Source organism: Scomber scombrus, chromosome 1 (genome assembly GCF_963691925.1).
Source record: "Scomber scombrus chromosome 1, fScoSco1.1, whole genome shotgun sequence".
NCBI classification, from domain to species: domain Eukaryota; kingdom Metazoa; phylum Chordata; class Actinopteri; order Scombriformes; family Scombridae; genus Scomber; species Scomber scombrus.
This window is the reverse complement of record NC_084970.1, coordinates 31527396-31553098: the sequence shown is the minus strand read 5'-3', so window position 1 is coordinate 31553098 and position 25703 is coordinate 31527396.

Below are 25703 nucleotides of genomic sequence, written 5' to 3'. Positions count from 1 at the left end.
GCATCCATTTACAATATGGGCAAAACACTGTTACAAAGAGGTGAAACGGGGGGAAAACAATCTAAAAAATGTCTTCATAGCAGGTTGCACTTAATAGAGCACTTTATGTCCTATTTCCAGAATTATTTATTTTTTTATATAGTCTGATTGTTTTCAGTTGTAAACATCCTATACTATAAAAGATGTTAAGACTATAAGATGCTCTGTGGAGATATTTATGTCATCACTTCACTTTACAAATTCTTATTTCACCCCACTCTCTCCATACCATATCAACTTTATATATTTTTTTTAATTCATTCAGAAGGGGAATGAAAATGTCTTTTCTTTTCTTGCAGTATGTACCCTTATTACACTTTCTCTTTTATAAGGGATGGAAATCAAAAATTATGTTTCCTGTCCTACTTTTTAAAACAGAGGAAGCTGTTCTCTGAGATCACAGGAATACTGTAGGCAGCAGAGGGGAGTACATTATAAAGCAGCTGTTATTGCTATTGATAGTTTCGTCAGAACAAATTAATGGCACCTGGTGTTCCTCATCTACAATCCAGACCATCCATATTTCATGAGTTTCTATTTACAACTCTCCAGCCATCTTTCTTGCTGCCTTACACCTGCTTTCTTTGTGTGAGCTTCCTAGAGAGAACCATGCATGGATCTATATTGTTCATGTACGGTACAATATCAGTTAGCACATATATATTTAAAACCAATTTGCATTTGTGCCATTGTATTCAAAACTTTATCTTATATTAACTATATTAACTGCATTGTGGGTGAATTTACACTTTTAACACAGTTTTATGCAAATGCATGAAACTAACATGGCGAAACCAAAGATGCTGCATGGTGATGAAAGATAATGTAAAGTCTACATCTCATTTAAAAAATTATATTAATGCACACTCCAGCAAATACATATAATTTAAATGAACTTCCAGGAATTTTGTTTAATTTTTCTTTTTTCCTCTTGCACCCTATTATGTATTTAAAAAAAAAAAAAACTGAAGAAATGCTCCAGCCAACCCTATGTAGACTTGAAAAGTGGCGGTAAAAGTTCCCTGTTTATTTCTGCACAGAGGTGTGAGGCTTAGCTTGGGTTCTTGTCATTTACAAGGAATCTATCAAATAACTCCTGCAGCATAATCCTCTTCCCCACTGTCCACGTCGAGGTGCAGTATGATTCAAATACAACAGCTGAAGTCAGTTCAATCAGGAGAAATTCAGTTAAAACAGATTCTCAAAGAGTAATTGAGTCAAAATGATTTGACATTGTGTACACAATTATTCAAGTGGGTAGCCATGTCATGCTCTGTATAGGAATGTCCCACGATAGAGTCTGGACACAGTGCTGGTAGTGGAGGAGTGAGAAAAAAGGCTGGATAGTATGATGTGGAGCAATACTGTGAGGAGTTCAGTGGAAGGACCAATGGACGCTGGATATGATAAAAACAGGAGGGTTGCATCGATCCGACACTGAAATGACATGACAGCAGTAGCAGAGTGAGAAAAACGTTTTTAAATTTGACAGCAACGAGACAACAACAAGATGATTGGTTTAAAAGAGATGGTATATGTCCTTTGTCCGCTGATTGAATTGGAAGTGGGAACAGGATATACAGAGGAAGCATGAAGATAATCTTCCTGATTGGACTTTGGCTAAGCTTTGTTCATCTGCCTCGAACAGCAAATTGTTCAGTATGCTTCAAACATAGAACTTCATACAAAAATGTCTCAAAGGACTTGGAAAAATGTGCACACACTTTCAGACAGCTTCTCCTCAAAGGCATTCATTGTGTTGCTCTGATATGTGGCAGAGGTAGCAAAGTGAAGAATGATAAAAAAAGGAGCTTGAGAGGTAAGTTCAAATCTGCATACTTCCCACCTCAGCACACCTGGGCTGTCACTGTGCAAAGTGCAGTTGTTCTATGACAAAATAGCATTAAAGAAGGGCCTCACTTCTCTGTTTTATAGAGACAACAAAAGTATTTGCCAGCTTTATTGTGTCCTAGACAAACAGGCATCATAATTAAAGCTATCCTTGAACTTGTCTGTTTTCAGTGTGTGGCTATTACACGCTGAGAGGAGATGTGATGCTTTTAGTGCATCAATCATGATTAATTTTAGCCTCTGGACCCTCAAGTGTTTACTAGCTTCTCATTAGGTTTGAAAAGCAAATGTGACTACTAGCTGACAGCATGTACATGTATTTACTGCAAATCTTTAATGATTGAGTGACAGCAGACGGAAGCAGTAAGTGCCTCTAATTTCAAATGAAAAAATAAATTCCTCAAAAGTAAGGTGTGTCATTTTCAATGTTTTCTGCACTGACCTCCAATTCCTAAAATTTCTCTACAAATCAATATCATTATCTTGTAATGTCAAATACATACTGTACCAACAAACTCTCAAACAGAAGTATACTTTTTTCCAATGAAGCATGCGCTGGCAGGTCAAAAGGGACACTGAAGCTACACTTTCCATTTAGTGCCCTCGTGAGAATAGGAACATATCCAAGGGCCTTGAGTTTCTCTTGCTAAAATGTTTTTCAATAAGATTTAAAAAGGTAAATAGCTTGGAGGGCAACATGCACATAAAAAAGTCCATTTAATCTTAAATAAGTAAAATGATAATCTTATATAAACAGGTTGATGAATGAGGCAAAGAGATTTTAATCAGAGGTGCAAAATACAACTTTCATCTGCTTGCATATATGTCTGGATTTTCTTGATTTTCACCTTAGTCTTTAAACCGCAGAATATTTCCTATTTCTCTGATGTGAAAACGTTGAGGATAAAAAAAATAAAGAAGCTTCTAAACATGATTTTCAGACTTTAATAGGGCTGATTGTCGAGCTTCTGGTTTTTGTGGAGCTCCAGGCCTTTCTGTTAGTTGCATGCAAATGTGCACGAGCACCACCTCATTGACCTTGTTTAGCATATCCAGGTATTTTCAACAGATCTCAGTGCGATGTCTTAGCTGGACAAAGTAGGCCAAGTTAAATTTAGCAGATAGAGCCAATTTGGCTTCATCATTTATCAAATGCCAAACTAACAACATAACTAATTGATAACAATCATGACAAAACAGTTGTTTTCATTCAGGACCATGAGCCAATGATCAGATACTAATGTTAGTTAAGTAGTCAGGCAGATAACCTGAAGCATTTTTTTCATGGAGGCAGAAACTGCATGGATAAGATCTTGAAAATAAGAAATAAAAAAATCAATTACATACCATGATTATTTAATGTATAATTCATTAATTATAGATAAGCTGTTTAAAAGATTAATAAACACTGCATTCCACGTTTTCTAACAATGTTTTTAACACAAATAAATTGTCAACTCTCTGAAGGCCCTAGCTTCTCTCACAGAGCTTCAAACACTCCAAATAAGACACACTTGGTGTCCAAACGTGCTCTGTATAACAACTGTACACAAAATTGGTCTTTGGCGTGCAAATGTGAAAGTGCAAAACTGTCTTATTTGGATAAGAGGGGAAAGTATTATAGACTCAATTGCTTGTCAACTTAATACTGTGTGGGCTGGAGAGTCTCTATAAGGGCTAGAAAGGCAAAAATGACTTATTTAAACCTCATAATGTCTAGAGACTTTTATTGCACAAATTTGCAATAGATGCATTTAATTTGCTCATGTTTGACTGTCTGGGTTTATGAGATACAGTAGACTGTGGCAAAGTGTCTGCAACTTCAGAGAGGGATTATGTTTTTTTTTTCTCCAGCCATTGCTGGAATAACAGCTTAAATAATCAATCTTTTATTCAAACATATGAAGTAACCTTGCCAAAGAAAAGCAATTAAATTGGCAGAATTAAACTGTGACAGCGGACTGCGTGACAGCTAATCAGAAGTCCTAAATTAGTTTGGAAACTGGATTTTTAAAGGAAGTCATATCTCAACATTAAGTTGCATTAGCATGCTAAACACTTAACTGTGCAGTTTTGTTACACCCACAACTGTAAAAACTATATGAAATATGTGGCAGCTACTTGACCTCTTACTAAAACCAGTGGCTCTCTGTGCTGACAGAGTTCTGCTGGTCCTTTTTAGCAAGTCTCTGCTATTAATAACCATCACAAAGCATCCTGGATATTAATCAGTCTTACAATCATTTAACTCTGACTAGTATGAAAATTAGGAGGGTATTAGAACTCCAAAAAGAGATTAAGTTAGCACTATCTAAAATAGTCTGGGACCAAATACTAACCCCCTGTGGTCCCCCATGGTATTTTATTGGACATCAGTGCCCTAAAATCAGTAGAAAAGTTAAGGAGTTTTTTCCTCCCGAGCTCCAGCTATGAACAAAATGTGTGTCATCATTTTGGCAAGAGGATAAAACGAGTCCATCAAGTAGCACACCAAATTACTGGGGGGTGAAAAAAAATCAGGTCTTTTCATGTAAACTTCTCAAGATTAAGAATAGCACAATTTATTCAGACAGTTAAATGTATTTTACAAGAGGGACAATGAAATTGGTTCTGCTACCAACATGACATGACGATACACTTACCTTCTGCTATTGGGGCATTATCATGCATAAGTCATCACCCTTTATCTGAAGGATGTCCAATTCAATAATGTTTCTTTGTCGTGTAGAAAAGAGACATTCATATGTTCATGATGTAAATTTCAGCCAAAATAAAAATTTACACTTATAATTTGATTTGAGTTCTGGCCCTTGTGGGCCTTTAGTCCACATGGATGGACAACAATTTTTGAAATAGAGCACTTGGAGCTAAATAAGAAGGAAACACTGAATGACAACTGGATGCCGGAGGTGACTCGCGACAGTTTTACACATTATAACTGATCAGAAAGCTGAGGTCCCTCTGAATGACAAGTGTTGACAAGCATTGCATGCCATGTGACAGCAGCTGTAACTCTATTTTGGTTTGATTGATGACAATTTATGACAACGCTCAGCTCACATGTCCAGTCACAGCTAATGAGTTATGATACAGGTATCATGTTTCTGTTTTGTTGCTGGACTGAATGTGTCACTCTGTCAAGCTAGGGGTTTGATAATAACTTGATAATAAAAAATAAATAAGAAAAAAGAAGACATTGCTAAAGCTGAAGTCAAGTATGATATGTCTGGCAGTGTTAGTCCAAAGTTATTAGCAAATTCAGCATCTCACACAATGATGACATGATTAGAAAAAACCAATAAACAAAAAACACAAACACGCACGCACGCACACACACACACATCATGCTGACAGGAGGTGATTACTGACAACTTATCAAACTTGACGGTAAATGGTAAGTGTACTGCACTTATATAGCACTTCTCTAGTCTTATCGACCACTCAGAGTGCTCTACACTGCATGCCGTCATTCACCCGTTCACACACATTCATACACTGATGGCAGAGGCTGCTATGCAAGGTGCTAACCTGCTCATTAGGTGCAATACAGCGCTTCCAATCCAAAGTGCCCAAAAATGCCAATAAAGAGCAATTTAGAGTTCAGTATTTTGCCCAATGGCACTTCAACACGTGGATTGGAGGAGCCAGTGTACGAATCACTGACCCTCTGATTGGTGGATGACTCACTTTACCTCCTGAGCAGCAGCTGCAGGGTTTGGACTAAACTCACCCACTAAGTCCAAGCTAGGTCCCAGCTAAGTAAGTTGTGTGTGCTTTCTGTAAGTCTGCAGGCCTATTCTCCACCTTCCCCTTCGTTATTTGCCCAGATTGTCTATCGAAACCTACATTTTAACAAAAACGAGAGAATACTGGCACTTGAGTATCTAAAGAAAATAAGAACGTCAGTGAAGCTACATGGATGTAATAATATCACTGGGTTGTCTCTAAACTGAGGTGATAATTATGGTCAATTTTGAAAACCTAGTATCACCAAAACAAAATATGGAGTCAGAAAGTTTCCACCTGTCAGCACTGTTATCCCACTGGAATACAAAAGAATTTGTTTCCAAGAAAATGAAGTCTCTTGATGACTGTTTTGCCAAATTAACAAGGAAAGTGATGATTGGTTAGCAGGCCAAAATGCACTGTGGTTATGTTGCATCAACGAGCGTGTGGGAAAACTGATCACCTTGTAGAAAATGGGCAGTACCAGTGGTAACGAAAAGCCCTGTAGGACTGCCAAAAGAGAGAGATAAACAAAAAGAAAAAAAAAGAGAAAGGAGCAGCCAAAATAAAAATTATCCCACAATTAATTAGTTTCTTTTGAAAAAGCCTGAAAATGAAGAAAAGGAGTTTGGAACACAAATGAATGTGAAGGGGCCCCTGAGCTTCACTGACCAGGAGCCTGTTGGGGTACTAATCCAGCATTGTACGCAAGTACACACACATACACATACACACACTCACATACACATACACAAACACACAATACAATAGTAAGACTCAGAAGCATTTGTAAAGGTCAGAAACTGGGAAAGCAGTGAGTTTAATCAAAGTCACTGTTTCACACATGAAATTAGTTGGCTGCCCTACGTGGCATTTCACTGTTTGTTTCCAAAAATCAGCATAGCTGAGTAAATCAGCATAATGTTTTAAACACCACATAAGAGAACACAGTGATCTGTGATTTTTAAACACATGATACAAATTGTGTACTCCATCCATCCAAGGTTTATTGACAACACTCAAGTATGATGAAATACAACTTATTAGACTCTCCCAGTAATAAAAAGTCATGCACTTATTTTCACCATTGTTCTCACCAAAAGAAGCAAGTCAAGACAACACCAAGAAGATATGTTTTACAAATGCAAATCTGTGACAAAGTGGGCAAGAACACGTTCTTTGTTCTTGTCAACATTTACATAATTTATACTTTACAAATCATGCATTCATCATCCATTTTTAGCCTGTAGCAAACATTTACTCTTCCTGGTTTGGTAGTGTTGAGCATGCTTAGCAACATCCTAAGTGACCAATTCCACATAGGGAGGAAGCCTGGTCAACAAAATGTCAGACTGTAACATGGGAGACTGCAATGCTTTCTCTATATCCAACTAACACCCAATGTGGTGTCTGTTAACCATGATCGTTCCCTAATCCACATGGTTCTTATAAGTGATGTTGACAATGACAGTTTGAAAGTCACAAACAACATAATTTGACATTTATTGGGATGACTTGATGCAAATTGTTGGGCCAGTTATTGATAGATATTGAGATATTTCACTTGACTTCAAAGTTTGACCTGCTGGTGGTGCAAGAGAAAGGAAGATCAGAGAGAAGAATCATCAAAGTTGCTTGGATTCATCCTCTTTCTACTGTAGGTTTCTGTAAACACATTTCATGGCAATCCATACAGGTGTCAAGATATTTTTCTGAAAGGCAAAAAATGTCAGCATGCTGAGAGAAAGTAAGGGTATCATCTAAGTCGGGGACCACAAAGTTTAAAAAAAAAAATCATTGCAGGTGTTGAGATATTTCAGTCTGCACCAAAGTGATGGAGTGACACTGCCATCCCTAGAGTCACACATTGCAAAAAAAACAAAAACAACCTGAAACCTGAACTTAAGTGTAAAACTCATTTGCATTTCCTAATATGTTCTTCAACTTTGCCCGTGACATTTCCCAGTTTATTTGCAAGAACATCACATTCCCCGAAAAACGCCCACAGGCATTTCATCCCTCCCTTATTTTAAGGTCAAATTCCTTGGTAAATTGACCCACACTTAACCTTTGCTAAGGAGCATTAAACAAAAATCATGTCGCAGGAACTATTTTCATAATGCAGATTTTGGGAAGGGATTGCAGCACATTTGGCCGCACAGTTCAGAGGATACTGCTACCATCTGAGAAATAAAGTTCTTTAGAGAAGAGGGTCATGAAAACAATAAGCACTCAATGATGGGTTTTTTGTGAAAACACAAAAGTCTGGCAACTAATAGACACTAACAGCTAATAGACCCTGAGTAGGAAAGTTGTTTACTTCTAACTCAGGGTTTCTCAGGACCTTGAGGGACCATCAATGCTCAACACAACAAACACAGAGGCACACACAGAGGCACACACACACACACACACACACACACACACACACACACACACACACACACACACACACACACACACACACACACACACACACACACAGAGGCACACACAGAGCGAGTGAGAGAGACTGAGAGAGAAAAACTGCATACATTTTCACCAATTATACTGTAACTGCAAAGCTGGAAAGTATCAGAAAGAGCAAGTCCTGTTTCACCGTAGTCATGATCCCTGTCAGATACGCTTACCGTCTCATTTCAGACTGCAAAATGTGCTCCCTTGACCAAGCCAAATCAGCCAATCAGAGGAAGGATGAGTTGACCTCCTGTGCCCTAGTTCAGGCACTTTTGTGATGGAAGGCACTGAAGGAGTAATTGAATGTCACAATAGTTGACAGCCCTTGTGACAACTTGTAAAAGCAGCTGCTGGTGAGACAGGTCTTGAAATGAGGATTTCTGAGAGTGAAAGGAGCACGGGGGGTGTTCAGAATGAATCCCACAATCCTTGTCAGGTTGTGGTTGTAGGCACTGGTCAAATACATGCATGTAATTCTATCCTGCCCTGAGGAGAAACTGAAAACGCAAACTGTGCAGTGACTACAATATACATTTAATTATAAATGCAATTGCTAGCAATGGTTGTAGCACAATATCATAATTGGGGCAGACTGAATAATAAATAGTTCAGAACATGTATCATTTATCAAAGAAGAACAAAATCTATAACTGTTCAGAGTACAGAGTGCCAGCATCAACATCACAGTTTAATACATTGTGCCAAGGACTCTCTGGGAAGCAGTTGCTTGGACAGTATTGTAGGGATCCAAGTGGATTACCCTGGTTAAGTAAAGATAATGAATCAATGAATGAAGGCTTGACATGTGTGACTTGAGTAAATCTTAATGGTGCAGAAATTCTGAAACTCTCCTTCATTAGAGTTGGTTAAGAGACTGAAAGAATCACATCTGCTATTATGTGCATGCTTAATGGTCATATTTCCTAATTGAGTTTTAATTAGTGGTATTTTAACAAAGTCTGTCTTACTCTTAGAGATTCATGGCAAAAGGATATGTGGCTGCTTTTGATTTAGCCCAAATGGTAATTAATGCAACTTCTTCATGTGTTTATTCCATTGTATCTCACCTTTTTATTTGTGAGTCCGTGTTTAGCTCTTGGCTACGTACTTGTGACGCCATTTCTTTCCCATCTATCCTTATGAACAATCAATAGCTGACAACTGCGAATGAATCACATTTAATCACTTGTGGGGTCCCTTGGCTCTCTCCACCTGTTTTGACATGCTTGTCTTGTGTGCCTGGCCAGTTATTGCCTTGCTCTGTCAACACACCAGAGGCCCTAAATAAACAAGCATGGAAAGGTTCTGTAGAGCAGGGATTGCGATCAATATAGAGTAGTGATATGTGCTGCTGGTTCAGCGCCACTATCCAGTCAAAGGCCATTTCACTACAATCGATAGCTCTACGGCACGCTCACGACAAGAACACAAGTACTAACAGGGAGACAGGAGAGACGATCTAAATGACAACATTCTTTTAACTTCTGATTGGGATGTGAGTTAACCACTTACAAGCTGAAAGGCAAAACAATTGTCTAAAAATTGGTTTTAGTCATTTAAACTTACAGCAATTAATATGTTATACCTAAGCTATGGTGTGCAGACATATTAGTCTTCTTCATAAGACGATTTCTGCACAATAGATAAATAGATTTCTACTCCACAGATAGAACCATCATACAAAGGACACAATAGTCTCATCCTTACAGTCACGATGAACATGGCAGTGCGAGCAAAATGGTGCAGCAATGATGGATGCCCACCCCACTTATTCACAGTCGAGGCACGAGCAGCAATTAAGTAGTCTAAAGTAGGGAAGTCAAGGTGATGCAATGGCAGTAACACAGCCAAGCCAGAAGTGTTTTGTAGCCCTCCCGAGCTAAATATGATGAGTGTGTTTTCTGCCTGGTTCAAAGGAGACAATCTGAAGATCATCTGAAAGATGCTGATATACAGTATGCTACAAAAAAGCATGCCCCATACTTAATGAAGAGAAACATGAAGACTTTATCTGACGAAATACACAGGAAATAGTGAAGAATGCGCAGGACATAACCCGTTTGAAGTTTATGAGTGTTAAAACACTCTTGTCACTGGCTTATACAGAAGGGAGCCTAGGCTACTCAATGTACATTCATAATTCAGAATCCCTTTTCAATAATGGTGCTGATCTTTATTAGATAAGGCGTTTTCTTGCTGCTTGGTTCTTTTGAGTTACAGTACTTCAAACAGACTGCTGGCTCATACACAAACTTCATGACTTGTAATTACTTTGTGCCAAGTGAGTTGATTTCAAGAAAGGCCCCTACTTAATTTTATCAAAAATATTAGTGCAGTACCCATTCAAATTGTGCCTGTTCAGAACGAGCCGGAGTCCGGTATTGCCACTTCAATGCATAGACATGTTAATACTGTTGATGTGAGATGTGAATGAGTATATACACTGACAACCAGAAAGTAACTAACATTCTATTATACACATGTTAACTACTGAGCGTATGAGTCTATCTATTCTTTATTAAAAGCTGTGTTTTGCTGTCAAATGTTCTCATTTTAGACTTTTCTCTGACTCACTGTATAGCTCTGATCGCCTACTGTGCTCATGCTTATGGTTTTATTATGGAGAACAAAAAATCTGAAATATTTTTCGGTGAAAACAATTCACGCAGAGACTTGAGTGTTTAATGAACATGCACTCAATATTTTATTTAGTTATTTTTGTTCATTATTTGGCACATACGCAGGTCATTTAGCCATTTCCAGTTAGAACGCATGCAAATTCCAAATCATCAAATTTTATCCTTAGTAAAAATATCCACTCACACTCAGAGAAATGCTCCTCTCTAGCAGCAGAGGATGGTCTCGACTTAAATACTGCACTCTTCCCTTACCCCCGGACAGCATACTCCACATTCAGACACAGATGAGTGGCTCAAATTTCATTTGTTTATTCAAAGTTTATTAATATCAAACTTGTCGCCTGTCCAAATTTATTTTTACTTTTTACTTTTCTTTTTTTAGAGCACGCCATGTGAAAATACTTTCCTCGGATTCACTGTACAGCTCTGCTCTCTGGCTGTGCTCATGACATGCAGTCACAGAGCTGAGTGGCTCGCTGATTGCTTGTTTATTCAAAGATTATTAATGTTGTTATTGAATGTGTCACTTGTCCAAATTACACCAAATTCAACACTTCACATCCTTGGTTCCCAGCAATATACCCAGAGAGTGTGAAGTATGAGTTTTGGGTGAACAATTGGATGGATGGGTCTCAATATATGTGAAGGAAATGCATACATATATGCATACAGTACATAGATACATACACAGACTGACAGAGTGTTGTCACTGTATAGTTAGCTTTGCAGCAGGGAAATTGCTATAATGTTCCTTTAATGATGTGGGAGTGGGCGCAGTCCCTTCATTCAGCTTTGCCCAGCTGCGGGGGCTGTGAATGGCCACAATAATGGACACATACACTGCTGGAGGTATTTAGAGCCAACAAGGCCAATATGTGTCAGGGAGGGAATAACTCTCGAAATGACATGGAATAAAACACATGAAAGTCACTCACAACACTTGTTATTGTATGCTGGATGGGCAATATTATTTCAGGGGGAAATATTGTGATTTTTTAATTTTGGATGTCTATGTTAAACACAATTCAAAACATGAAGTGAACAGTACTGACACTATGAGTCCTACAGTAGCTCGCTATAGGAGTTCGGGGGCATACCCCACCAGAGAAGAATTTGAAGGCTATATATAAATCAATACATTTTAATGCATTCTGAGAGTGACAGTAATCACTTAGGAAAGGATGTCAGTACAAACACCTGGATGGAAATTGGACTATTATCCAACACAAGATAAGTCACAAATATGGTACATTTTGAATTTACTTTTTTTCAGATCAGTGTCTTATTGCATTGAATTCACTTTCAATCATGTCAGTATCTTTCAGGTTTTGCCCTAAATTAAGTGATAAGTGTCCTAACGTGTATTACTCAAGAGTATCCAGGCAATAAGCCATAATCTGAAATTTACGTGTGTCATAACAGTGAAGCATTATTATTTTAATTGTATAAAATAGCTGTGCTTTTAATTGAAAATGTACACGTGCAAGGTATTTTTACAGCAATTTAAAGGATTCTTAAAGTGATACAAAAACATTATTATACTGTATGTAACCTTCAGATTTGCACATTGCACACAATGACACAATGAAATATTAAATTACAGGATTCCTCATCCATTGTTTAATTTCACCTCAAGGTCCATTAAGTAGCTGTTCTTGAGCTTTTGAGCACATAAGATATTCATCAGCAGATTAATTTACCAGTTGTAATAGAGCTGTATGTTCAAATTAATTTTTTTCCTCACCACTTCAAAGAATAGTTTCAAAGGATGGTAGTCTAATATTAAATTTAAACTGTCCACATGATTGTTTTAAGACCTGGCTGCTATTCATTCTTAAGAGTTTTGAGTATAGTCAACTGATGATCATGATTATATAAAATATAGCCGCAAGCAGAAATGAGTGTAAGCAAATTGTGAGCATTTGGATGCTTGTTTCTTATTTATTTGACAAGAAGCAAAACTCTTGATTTTCTCTAAAATAATTAATCATGGTTAACACTATAAACTGATGCTCTGTTACAGCATATACATATACTTTCAGAAGCATTTCATGTAGCTTATGACCTTTACTTAAGGCATGTTTCGCAAAACTACATTTTTTGCTACTTTGATAAAAAAATTATTGGGTTATATGATTGAAACAGATGGTTGATCGAAATTTTCCTAACATCTTAAGATCAATGAAGTTTGTAGACAAACCTAACTAAATTTTGGTACAATTGGCCCTGTGGTTTTTGACCAGATGTTGAAAATAGGATTTAAACAAAATCCAGAAATGAGTGCAACATTTCAATGTAAGTTGCAGTCATTTATGTACTCTGAGAAGGTGATTTACTGACTGCACCACTTGTTAGACATGGTTTACTAACACTTTCTCATAACTTCAGGCAGTGACATCACATGTGCAAAACTGGGGTATTTTTGTGTATTTATACTCAAAATGTCTGTGATCAAATTCTAAAAATAAACAATCCCACATCAGTTTTGGTGGCATTTGAATGAAGACTTGTGGAGATAGAGAAGTACATTCACATTGAAGTCAATGAGAGTGAATATCTTATTGATGTGTAACACTAAATATGATGAAATATTTTGCTAGTGGTCAGTATGTCTTAGTGGTTTTGTACAATGTTATCATACTGACCTCTTATGCCTTTCCCTCCCAGTGTACAGCAAGACAGTCAGGGGTTGACAGACGAGGAGTGACAACTGGCACATATCCCCTGGGTACCGCATGGTTCATAGTCAGCATGTTAACCCCTGGACTATCAGCTCTGCCTGTGAATGCACTATCTTCTGTTTTCACAAACTCAAAGTTAAATACAACAGAGGTCTATGGGTGTTAATACAGCTAAAATTAAAATATTCACCAAAATCACATAATTACAGGTAAATAGATGAAAGACTGATCTATTATCAAGTTTCAAAAATGACAATTTGAAACTCAAGATAAAATATAACTGAAGTAAATAAACTGAACTTAAAGACACAGGTCTTGGGCGCGCAGGTGGTTGAGTGGTTGAGAGCACATGCCATGTACGCAGTGGACCACGGTTCAAGCCCCGGCCGGCAGACCTTTCTACATGTCACACCCCCCTCTCTTTCCCATAATTTCCTGCCTATCTACTTTCAAATAAAGGCGTCTATGCCAGAGAAAATCAAAAAAAAAAAATTAAAAAAAAAAGAAAGACGCAGGTTTAAAAATGTGTAATTTCAAAATTACACATGGATCAACGTATCAAAAATGTTCTTAACAATTTCAGGTCAGTGAAGTCTAGATCATCCTGACTAAGCTTTGGGATGACTCGGTGGTTACTAACGAGATGTTGAAAACAGGATTTTAAGAAAACTGAGAAAAAGTCGCAACATTTTACATTTTTAGTGATCATTTTGACACGAGACCAAGCTCTTTTCGAGATCATTTCAAAACATGAACTTGACTATTTCAACACCCTCATCTGGCCAATCGGTAGGAAAAAGAAGAAGAAGCAAACCCTCATAAATAGCTCCAGGCTTTGACACCAATTTGACATAGTGGCCGAAATGAGTAATTGCATCATCATGTGATCCTATTGGCCCCAAAAATACTTTTTCTATAAATCAGTGGCCAAATTTTTGTAAGCATCATAAGCACCGCAAAATGGTTTGTTGAATTTGATCCATTTGGTCCGATCACATTTGGAAAATCTTGAAGAGCCACATTGTTTTATGGCAAAGGCTATTTGCACCCCTGGTGCAAATATCAATGAATATCTGAAATGTATTTGGTATCCATGTCAACCGCAGACTTGTATGTCAAGATTTGATTTCCATCATATAATAAACTGAAGGTTGTAAATTCAGATATTTTCGGGTTGTATGCATTTACTTAACAAAGTTATGAAAATTCAGCAGAGTTTTTTCCGCTAAAACCATTATCAATATATAACTGCTGCTGCAAAGACTCAAACCCGAGTCTCATACACTAATGACAGACACGCTACCCATTATGCCACCGCTATGGTCCTACACAGCGATGTGACAGCCCAATATGTTTGCTAATACGGAAGATAAATATTGCCGACAAATCATTTCTGACTGACAAACTGACGCTTGTATGCATTCACTGAGGAAAGATTATGAAAATATAATACATCTTTCCTGCCAGAAATGTCTTTAGAACAAACATTAGAGATGAAACCTTTCTAAATTTGCCCTTTTCTGCTGGCGTGGAAGATGAATATCCGCCATGTTTTCACGTTGTTATACGTCTAGGGTGCAAATAGCTCAGCTGTGTGGCCGAGGATATTTGTACCAGGGGTGCAAATAGACACTCTGTTGTTTTATACCCATTCAAGTTAGCTGGCAGGTTAAACCAGAACTAGCTGGCTCAGTAGCTGGAAGTTGTAAGTGTGTTTGCTTTATTGGCGGCTTAGATGTGGAAGCTATGCGTGAGAAGTCAAACGCTTTAGGCTTCATATACTCCTGAGCAAATAGGAGTGAACGGGGCCCCAGCTTTGTATCCAGGTCTCTTTTAACATAGCGGCAACTGAATTCCCCCTTACAGAGAAAAAAAGAGGAAGAAGAGGAAGAAAAAGAAGAAGAATCCTAACAAATACAATAGGGTTCCAGCAACTTTACCACTTGGACTCCTTAATGACTGTGAGAAATTCGTCCCTAAACTTTATAAAAAATGGGAGAGTCCTTACTCAACAAAGTCTTAATCACTTCAGCTGGTCTTAACACAGTTCTAATCACAGCCAAATCTAATGACAGTGTATCCAGAAGCACATCATCCACATGAACCTATAAAACGATTGTCTGATGCGCCACAGGAGCTGAGAGAATAATTACCCAAATGTCTCTCCCTCACAGTTGGAAGCAGAGGTGGTCTAATGGCAGGTAATTTAACCTCTTTCCCTTAGAGCTTAAATCTGAATGTCATGAAATTGCCTTGAAAAACTCCTCTTGCACAGATTTTCCATAAAAACATTATTAACGTACGCTTTGTGGCTGCAAATACACACACACACACACCAAATGAAAGTGGAACATTACACTTTAAATCATTCAGTAAGTTATTTTGGGATGATGTGTTTATTTGTGTATCTAGTTTCCCTTCACTCTGCTCACTCGACTTCTACCTCAGTTGGTAAACTGCTTTGTTATAGAATTACTTTTGACAATATCAAGAGAGCACGTTTGAATGTTTCATGTGTAGGTGGAGAGAAAAACAGAAATACTGAGATCATGTTTTAAGAGTGTGCTCACCTACCAAAAATCCTGTGCAAGATCCTGCTATGTGAAATCCCAAAAATAAAGCTTTTTGTCCTCTTTATTTATTTATTGTCAGTATCAGCAAAAATCCCATGAATAAATAGACAGGGATTTTCAGATAACTTAAATGTATGGACAGCACCATGTCAAAATCGGTAATAACCTAAGCGGTGTATACAACAAAAGTGTTACATTGTCAGCAAGCAAACTGGAATACAATGTAGAAGGAAATGGTGAGCAGTTTATTTCATGCTGGCTTGCTTATAAAGGCGTGCTGTACATGTATAGACAGAATTGCTGCAGTTAAGCACAGGAAAGATCCTTTGTCTTGTGAGAAGTGAAGCCAAATGCTACCCTCCCCCCCCCTTCTCTGTCCCCATCCCCTCTCCCTTCATTGCACGCTGTTATTTTTGCAGGTGCATCTGCAGTGATCTATTTTTCTCTTCACATCTTTTAATGATTCATGCTTTGGGGTTTCTCGCCCCCTCATTCTAAAAGCTTAGTGAACGGAGAGAGAAAGAGAGAGAGAGAGAATGAGAGGAGGACTGATCAGAAGAATAAGTGTGCGATCATAAGGGTATGAACGAAGCGTAGGATTAGAAAAACAAAGAATAAAATGTTGTTTTAAAAAAGAGTGGGAGAAAAGAGGCTTTCAGAAAAAATGATGAAATGCGTGTTCGATAGTGAGGTGTTTGCTGAAAATGGTTGCTGAGCTTTGAAGTGTTCCTCTGTGATACATTGACAGGAAAAATGAAATTTCAGCAAAAATGACTTTCCACTACACATATACATTCGTCATGTCTATATCAAGACACAGCGCTTTCTGAAAGAAACCATTTTTTTGTCCAGGGGCTTTGAGCTTTATTAATATAAATGGATTGGGCTGTTTGAAATGAATTGTTTCAATATCAATAATACACATTTGCACATTATACAATGAACATTTTCACATTCCCTGTCAATATATTGTACAATATTTTTAAAAGCACCAGTCTGTAGGATTTAGTGGCATCTAGCGAAAACCAAATTGGTACATTGGACATTCATGGTTCTCAGAGGATGAATCCTGATAACTTTTGATTAGATAGATGGGGCTGGGGATCCTGGCCTCTCCTGTGTCTATTTTGATTTCACCATTGTAATTTTTCCAGTACATATGTGTGCTTGCTATTGCTCATGATTTGGTTTTGTACAAGCGTTGGTTGCAGCTTGGTCTTCTTTGTGAATGTGTTTTGAAAAGATTTGATAGTGAGCCTTTGCTTTAGATGAATCTTTGGGTATGCTACTTTGGTTTAGTGCTTATTTAATCATTCCAGCTTGAATATTGTGAAGGAAAAGTATTGATGTTTTTTTTTGCTTTGTCTAGCTGCAGACCACTTTGTTGGACCCTTATAATAAGCTTTGGGGTTCATTCTGACCTCAACATCTTTGTGCACTTCAGGTCAGGAGTTGAACCTGACTCCATCCTGACTACATGCCTTTCTATTCTGTTTCCTTCACTTTCCTTCACTTTCTTCTGCAAAGACAAATCATAATTTGAGGTGGGTATTGTCTTATATCATTTGCATATTCATCTCAAAAGGTGCAGCAAAAGACATGCAGCTATGAATGAGTCTTGTTATGACTATTTATTTGCCAATTAACTATAGCCTCTCTGTTATGATCTGAGGTCGCTGGGTTGGGGATTTAAATCTGGTGAGATGATGGTGGTTAGTCATTCATTCATATGGATGTACGTAATTGCCACATCATTAAGATTATGGGGCACAATTATGAATTTTAAATTGAGGGAATGTTACCAATTCTATGGTAACATCCTGATTTTAGCGTGCTCTATGAGAAAATGTATTGTCTTGACTATGTAACAGCTTTGTGTTGTTTCAGATGTTAAGGTGGAATCTTGATCTTAAGAGGGAAGGTGTGAAGCCTGCACCACTGTTTTGGGAGCTCCCTTTATTGGCTGACACTGGAGGGTTGTCAGGGTAATATGGTTCACCTGGGCATGCCAAGACATGAAAGCTACCCAATGTGGTCACATTTTCTCCCTTCTTCCTGCTGACTTTTTTGTTTTATTCTTTTTTCTTTTGCACTTGATTTTAAACACTTTTTTTGTTGGCTTTAGTTTTAATAAATATTTGTTTCAAATACATTGTTGCATAAACTCTTCCCTCCTTGTCACATTCCTTAGCCAGTTTGTGACACTGACAACTCAGTTTAAACGTATCAAGTGAAAAGGGCAGAACCATATAAAACGATTTCCCAAAGGAGGAGAGATAACTTTTTTATGTTTCAAGTGCACTGTGTCGCATCAGAAGAAGAAAAGGCTACAGTTTGTTTCCCACCTTCATTTCTCCATCCTCCACTGTTCTCTACAAGTTAGTGTTTCGCTGATGGGAAGAGGCTGTTGCAGAACCATGAACATAATTGCTCAGATAATGAGCCTCTCTTCTATCATCATCTTCTGAGCCCGCATTGCCTTCCATCATGATTGTTTTTCCACCATCACCACATATCATTTCACATATAAATTAAAGAGTAAAGAGGCTTCAAAATGTAGCAGGTCACCACTTGTTATGAAACATGACACAACAACCAATTATATTTGCTTTTTTTTTACATTCAGTTTGAATTGAACAAAGCAATGATTTTCAAAAAAGAAAAGCGTGTTCCTTTTCTTGAAGGAAACCTTGAATGAGCTGCAATTTTGTGTCAGAAATAATATGTTCAGAGCGTTCATTCAAAGCAGATTCTAGATTATCAAAGTGGGCGGTCATACTGTTGAACATACAATACAAATGAAGGAAAGAAGGTGGTAATATTGCCTCAAGTGGCCACAACAAAAAGGGAAACCACACTTTTAACAAAACAGGAGTTTTAGGCATGGGATGTGGATATCAGTAGTATCAATGGTGTATGGTGTGCACAAGTGTAGATGCAAGTGTGTGTGTGTGTGTGTGTGTGTGTGTGTGTTGTTAGTTGCAAGAAAGTAAAGGTGCAAGAAAGTTAAGCATACATACAGAACAAACATATATACCAAACATAACTAAACCAAAACGGGTGTCTGTAGGGAGGAGCAGGGAACTGCAAGCAGCAGCAGCAAGCAGTCCGTGGAGATTGAGAGACTACAGCTCTGGCTCAACTAATGTCAGTACACTGGGCCCAGGTGCACTGAGTTGCTGCAATTAGTCAACTGCATGGGGAGAGACACAAATAGAGACAAATACAAACTCCCTGATGACAGCAGGGGCCATCACAATATTACATATAAGCACTATCATCTATAATACAGGGGTGAGCTAAAAAAAAACAAAAAAACATTTCATAACTGGTTAAGGGGCTGTGTGAATAGACCATATACTGTCTCAATTGGTGTAAACATTCAATAACCTCAAGCTATATCATAGCTGTAAAATTGTTGAACACAGTACAGCATATCTAGTTCTGTGTAAGCATTTTTCATACAGCCTTTTTTCCCAAGACATAAATACATTTCCCTCTATAAATCACTATGTCTTTATTTCCCTATCTAAATGTCCAAATTATTAGCCTACTCAGCTGTGGCAAGCACACACATCAGTCTTACAATGTTAGCTAGACCCCTTTTCTTTATGTCTCTCTTCACTTTCTCAAAAATTACTCTGAAACAATCTCAGAGAGGGAGATTATATGTATATGACTGATTTAGTTAATTTATTCAAGAAAACAACATATTCAAAGTTCAATGAAACATGAAATGCCTTCTATGTAAATGATTTCATGTGAAAAACAAACATGAACTGAGCATAAAGAAAAAGAAAAATATCTAACACATGATATGAAGATGGTTCAAGTAATTAAAAAAACAAGTGATAAAGAACATTAGTTGCAAAGTGTTGTAATTTCTATTAGTATCTGCCAATTTAACACATTTTCTTCTTCATTATCACATACAAAATGTACATTAAAAAGTTCTAAAGCATCTACAGCAAACCAAAGGCCATGGAAAGGACACTATATGGGCAGTAGTATATTACATTATTGACTTGTCTGGACAGATTCACTCGATGTTCGTGACGGACTGAGGTCTGGCATGTACTGTGTTTACTTGGTCTATGAGTCATTGGTCAGTTTCACTTCCAACCCAGATAGCAAGCAAATACCAGTCTATCTGATGAAAAATAGACAAGCAGTCACTGTATGTTATCTATGTTAAAGGTTACGGCTGCTAATTTTCTATATATCTTTTTTATTGTCAATAAATCGTGTGTGCGGAGCCAAACCAACAATGAATTAATCTACGTATTACTTTATTCCTCTGTTCCGTAGCCCTCCGTTGCTGTCCAAAAACTATTATTTATATTTTACTTTACCTCAAACTCTTGTCTACCTCTGCAGTATTTCAGTTAGATGTATGGTTTCCTGGATTTTCCACAATGCCTTTTAATAGAAAAGAATGTGAATTCAGTAATCACTGAATTGGAAGATTGGAATTGGAACACCTCCGACTTCAGAAATGTTTATAATTTGGTGTCTGTGAGCTACGTAGAAGGTAAACATGCTATCTGTGCTGCTTTTATGGACATCTGATTGTATGACTGCTTGACATTTTCAGCAAAATTGTGAGTATAGAAAAAAGACATCATGGCAATTATGTACCCATTTCCACGCTTGAAAAAAGATGTTCACAACCAGCACGAGCACTTCTTTTGAAATTTTAGTTAGTGTGCTCCACATCGATTCTCCAAAACTGACATTTAAAGTGAGGCTGGGAGCTGGTCAGTGGTGTCATAACAGTTTGATGTGCCACTTAACGCCCTAAGCTTGCCTGCAGCCATTGACAACAACAGGTGTGTTTTGTTGACAGCAGTATCTAGCAGATTCTGTCTATGTCCCTAATGAATAGACAACATTGTTTGTTGGATGTCCTAAGATTTCTGTCAATTTGCCAAAGACAACACAGGATTATTAGTTAATCTGTGTGGTGATTTCAAATACACAACATTATAAATAGGGTCTTAAACACACTATTTAGTGCTGTAATATATCACATCTTATAGAGTCAACATTTTTGTCTTTTAATGTTTAAATTAAATTTAATCCAAAACCAGGATATTTAAAGTGTTGGATAACTTGGAGTTCCTTACTTGATGCATAATGGCAATACCCTGCTTTTGTTGAAAGAAAAAGAAAAAGTTTACCTTGATATATTTAGCTTTTTCATTACCAGCAAATGGACCGGCCTCGAAACAATGCCTCAAGCAGCTTCTTTAATGTATTTTTGAGAACAATGGAGACCTGTGTAACTTGGAGTTAAAGGCATATCCATGGCATGTAAACACAAGTTGCAATGATGTCCCCTCCTCACTGGCTCACACTCACTGATGACAGAACACAACAAAGCGCATCAGCAGAACCAGACTCAACCTCAGGCTTTGACTGAACAAGCATATTACAAGGCAGATATGTCTGATGACATAAACATTTTTAGCGGTGCCTAAATCTGAATGGACAGCTACTCCAATAGTTGCAAGCACTTGCACTACTAAAAGGTATGATGCTACAATGCAACATGCATTCAGAATAACTATAAATCAAAAGAAACTCAATAATCTGATTTTGCTATGTTCCTGTAAAGATACAACTGCATTTATATATTGTCACATTTTTAGTCCAGTTAAAATTTTATCACACTTTGATACTTCTGTAGATAAACTGACAGACTCTCCTTCAACAATAAAGTCTGACGTCCTTCATGCTCACATGCAATGGGTTGGCTATGCATTCATTATTATCCACTGACACTTCTATCACAAACACACACAGATGGAATTTAAGGAACAGGACAAAACTCAATGCTGTTGATTAATAATTGAACACATAAATTGTGTATTGTGTTGTCCATGTCCATGATATCTATATACATACTTATTTAAAAGGGTGGTGTTCTTCAAGGCTCAATCATTGGGTTACTCTTATGATTAACTTTAATGCACTATATTATCTATTAGACAAAATCATCCAAACTAATAAAACTGCCTGACATAATTATGCAAATGAAACCAAAGGTCGCCAGACAGTCTCTAAGAATTTGTCTGACAGTAATGAACATATGAACGTTCTGATGTGCCTAAACATCCTTTCATTGCAGTACAAGAAAGCCTGAGAGAGAGGTCTAAAAAAGGCTTTGCACCTAAAAAAAAACAAGCTTGTGATCCTCATATAATAAAAGTTTTACTACATCAAGAGTGTGCCACAAATTATTAAAAAAAAATCTAAATGCTGCTGCAATAATGCAGTAGGAGTAAGAAGACTGAAAGCTGAATGTAACAAAAAAAATCTCAATGACTTATTTCCATCATCATCTTCATTTCCAACCTTCCGGAGCTCCATCTATCCAAGGTGGGAGATGATCCCTGGTCTCTGATACTGTAATGGATATAACAATGTGCACTAAAAGAAACAATGATTGAGACAAAATGCAGGCATCACAAGATGCACTCTAATTTTCTTTCTTTGATGTTTTGAGAAAATGCACTTGAATAATATTCTCAAGGTTTAATTATCAGGTGTTTGAGTTATCTGTAATCCATTATTTCAGTAGAGAGATGTGATATGATTGATTGCTCTGGTCTTCCGGGTTCTGCCTGTAGGGGGCGTGTTGCTGACTGCTTTACAGTTTGAACCTGAAGCCAGCAACTACGTGTCCTATGGCCCTGCTTCATTTCTTACTATTTCCCCTTTCATGTGAGGAAAATGATTGTAAACAAAGTTTAACTGAGTATACATGTTTCTATGTTACAATGAACCCACTGCTGATAAAATATATGTGTCGAGAGTAACTTTAGCAAGTTAATTTAGTCAGTCTAAACGTGAAAATGTTCATCCTGCTTTAGCATGCTTGCTAGTTTGAGTCACGTAGACGGCGTCATAGAGACGTGCTCAGCGTCGTTCAGTAAGAAAGCGGGTTTTGTCCATATTCATTTTGTAACGTATGAATAAAATAACAGTGTGAATATGTTTCAGTTTAAAGAATATTGTGTTTGTTAAATGTGCAAATGCTTCGTTGATATGTGTGACAAAGTTAAAGCAAGAGCAAAGTGTATCTATCTTTCTAATTGTGTAGTAGGGACAATACACATTTTGAGTTGTAGATTAATTTACTTTTTTATTAATTTTCTTTAATGTTAGCTATTAAAAGATACAGTGCATATTTTCTATTGTGTATTTTGAAAGTGAGGTGTAAACATTGGGTTGTTTTGAGTTTGATGAACATTGGGTTATGCATTACAGTTTGAACCTGAAGCCAGCAACATCGTGTCCTGCTTCATTTCTTTCTATTTGTAATGGTAGAAAGTATGGAAAAAGTGATATGTGGGTGTTACTAAAGATTACTCATTCAAAGTGAGAGAAACTGAGAAATGCTAATTCTGCATATCTTTAACCTCGAAGGATGCTGTAGGATGATGCCGTTGAGGCTGCCCAGGAGGTAGGAAAAATAAAAACAAGAAATTCTCCAGGGTGGCTGAAGGTTGGTTCAGAGTTGTGGTTTGGGATAGCAGATGAGAGTGAGAGTGATGCATTCTGCAGATAACCACTAAACCAGGATCACTCACTTTGAAGAAGTCCCACCACACACAACAGCCGCGAGGCCAGGCAATGAGTTTAACACTTCCTCTGTTTGCTGTTGGCAACAAAATATGCTGGGGAATAAATGCATGCACAGGCACACATGCACAGACACACCAAAATATTCACACATATTATTTTCTAATTTTAAAAGTGTATCTAAGATGTTACGTGTGGGTGTGGAGGCTTTTGAGTTGTTGGAAAACACATATATATATATTGTGGTCAGCCATGAGAACTTGATTAATGTTGCTGAAATGTTTTTTAATGCGGGGCTCACTTGGGAAATATTTGCATGAGAATATCTTGTACTGGACCATAATGCAGCCCTTCTGTTCAGCTTCTGAAACAGGCCATTTTAGCTCCTGTCTCCTTAAGCTCCACTCCCCACCCTCAAATATAAATCGTATTGTAAATATGGGTGTGGATGCAATTGGAAAAACCTTAGCAATGAACGGCAGCTCTCTAGGTGGATGTACAACAAGTAAAGTCATCAACAAGGTAGAAAGCAAAGCGTTCAGGGTGGGTTGAAGGCTGCTCTTTTGACATGCAGGGAACAAATAGTACAGTACATAAATAACAGAAAGCCAGCATATGTCAAAGCATAATATGTCACATTCAATGATGTTCATGTACTGCTTGTGTAAAGGTTATTACAACTTATTTCAAAAAGACTAGGAAGATACTAGTAAAGTTTAAAAAAAAAAAAAAAGTATTTTCTATTATTGTCTGTGTGTGTGCGTGTGTGTGTTTTGCGTATTACTCATTAAGATGAGTCATGTTCACTGTAAGCGCACTGTGTGCCAGCCGAATACACTAACACGCTGGTTCTGAAATGATGCCAGCAGTTCTTAAAATAAATTCTTATTTGTCAAAGTGTGTAATTATCATCACACTATTTTCTTCTTATTTTATTATTTTGATCCGTCTTTGTTTTCTAAAAATCTGCTTACAGTATGACAGTCATATAAATAGAGGGATGATTACCAATTGTTGCATGACCATATATATGAGGGGGAGTGTTATAATAATAGTTATACCAAAGCTGAATGTAATTCATAGCAATTCAGCTCAGAAGCTCAGTCCACAGTACTTTGTTCTTGTATTGTAATATTTCTAAGCACAGGGGAGTGCTGTCAACAATAGTCTTGCTGTTCCCTTTATCATGGAATAAAATGTCACTAAAATACCCTGCCTGTCAACCCTGGGTCCATTTTAGTGTGGCTGTATATTTTTTATTTTTCTTTGGGTAAAATTGTGATGCAGTGTATTAAGTGTCTGAAAATGAAGGGATATTTTCAGACATTCAAAGCATCACATCAAATTAATGTCAAGTTTTGATGTAAGTCCCTCAGACCACGCGCTGCTCTCCAGAAAAGCCATTTTGCATCCACGTTGAACATTCATAAAGGGAGAAATTCTCTTTAGAAGAGGTAGAGATGCTAGTTCCTCCACTGACAGTCACCTCAATAGACCAGACTGCATTGCAGCTGCCACAAGTCATTTTTCAGTGCAGGTGCAAGTCTCACTTTTTCTCAGATGGAAAACTCACTCTCACCATTTTTATCTTTGCCTCCATAGCTCTCTTTACTCCTCCTCCTCCTCTCCGCTCTATACACCCTGACTGCAGCATGTCCAGGTGAGCTCTCTAAAAAATGTAGGAAGTCACTTACTCACAGATACTGAGTAGAAGTGTGAGTAAGACTTTTCATTTCCAGTATTGTTAGATTTTTCTCCTCCAGTCATCTGAAAGTTATTGTTTTAGTGACTGTAAACATAGTGTACAATAAACTGCAGCATTTTCCTGATTCTTACATGGCAGATATGGAGAGTTAATCACTGCACATCTTGCAACCTTGTCCCTCACAACAATTATATCTGAGGGCAGTACTGTCATGTATAGCTAAACTCATCAGTGTACTGCTGTGTATGTATTTAACAGCTGTTGAAATGATATTTACTCCAAGCTGTTAGATTTATGACTCTGTATCAGCTGAGGTACTTAACTGGTGGTGGCCAACTCTTCCCTAATTTAAAGCAAACGTGATTTTGTTAATACATTGTCAGCATCATTAATGTGTTCAAAGACTTGTGTAACAGGAAAACAATCTTGAAATAAGTTTTTCTTT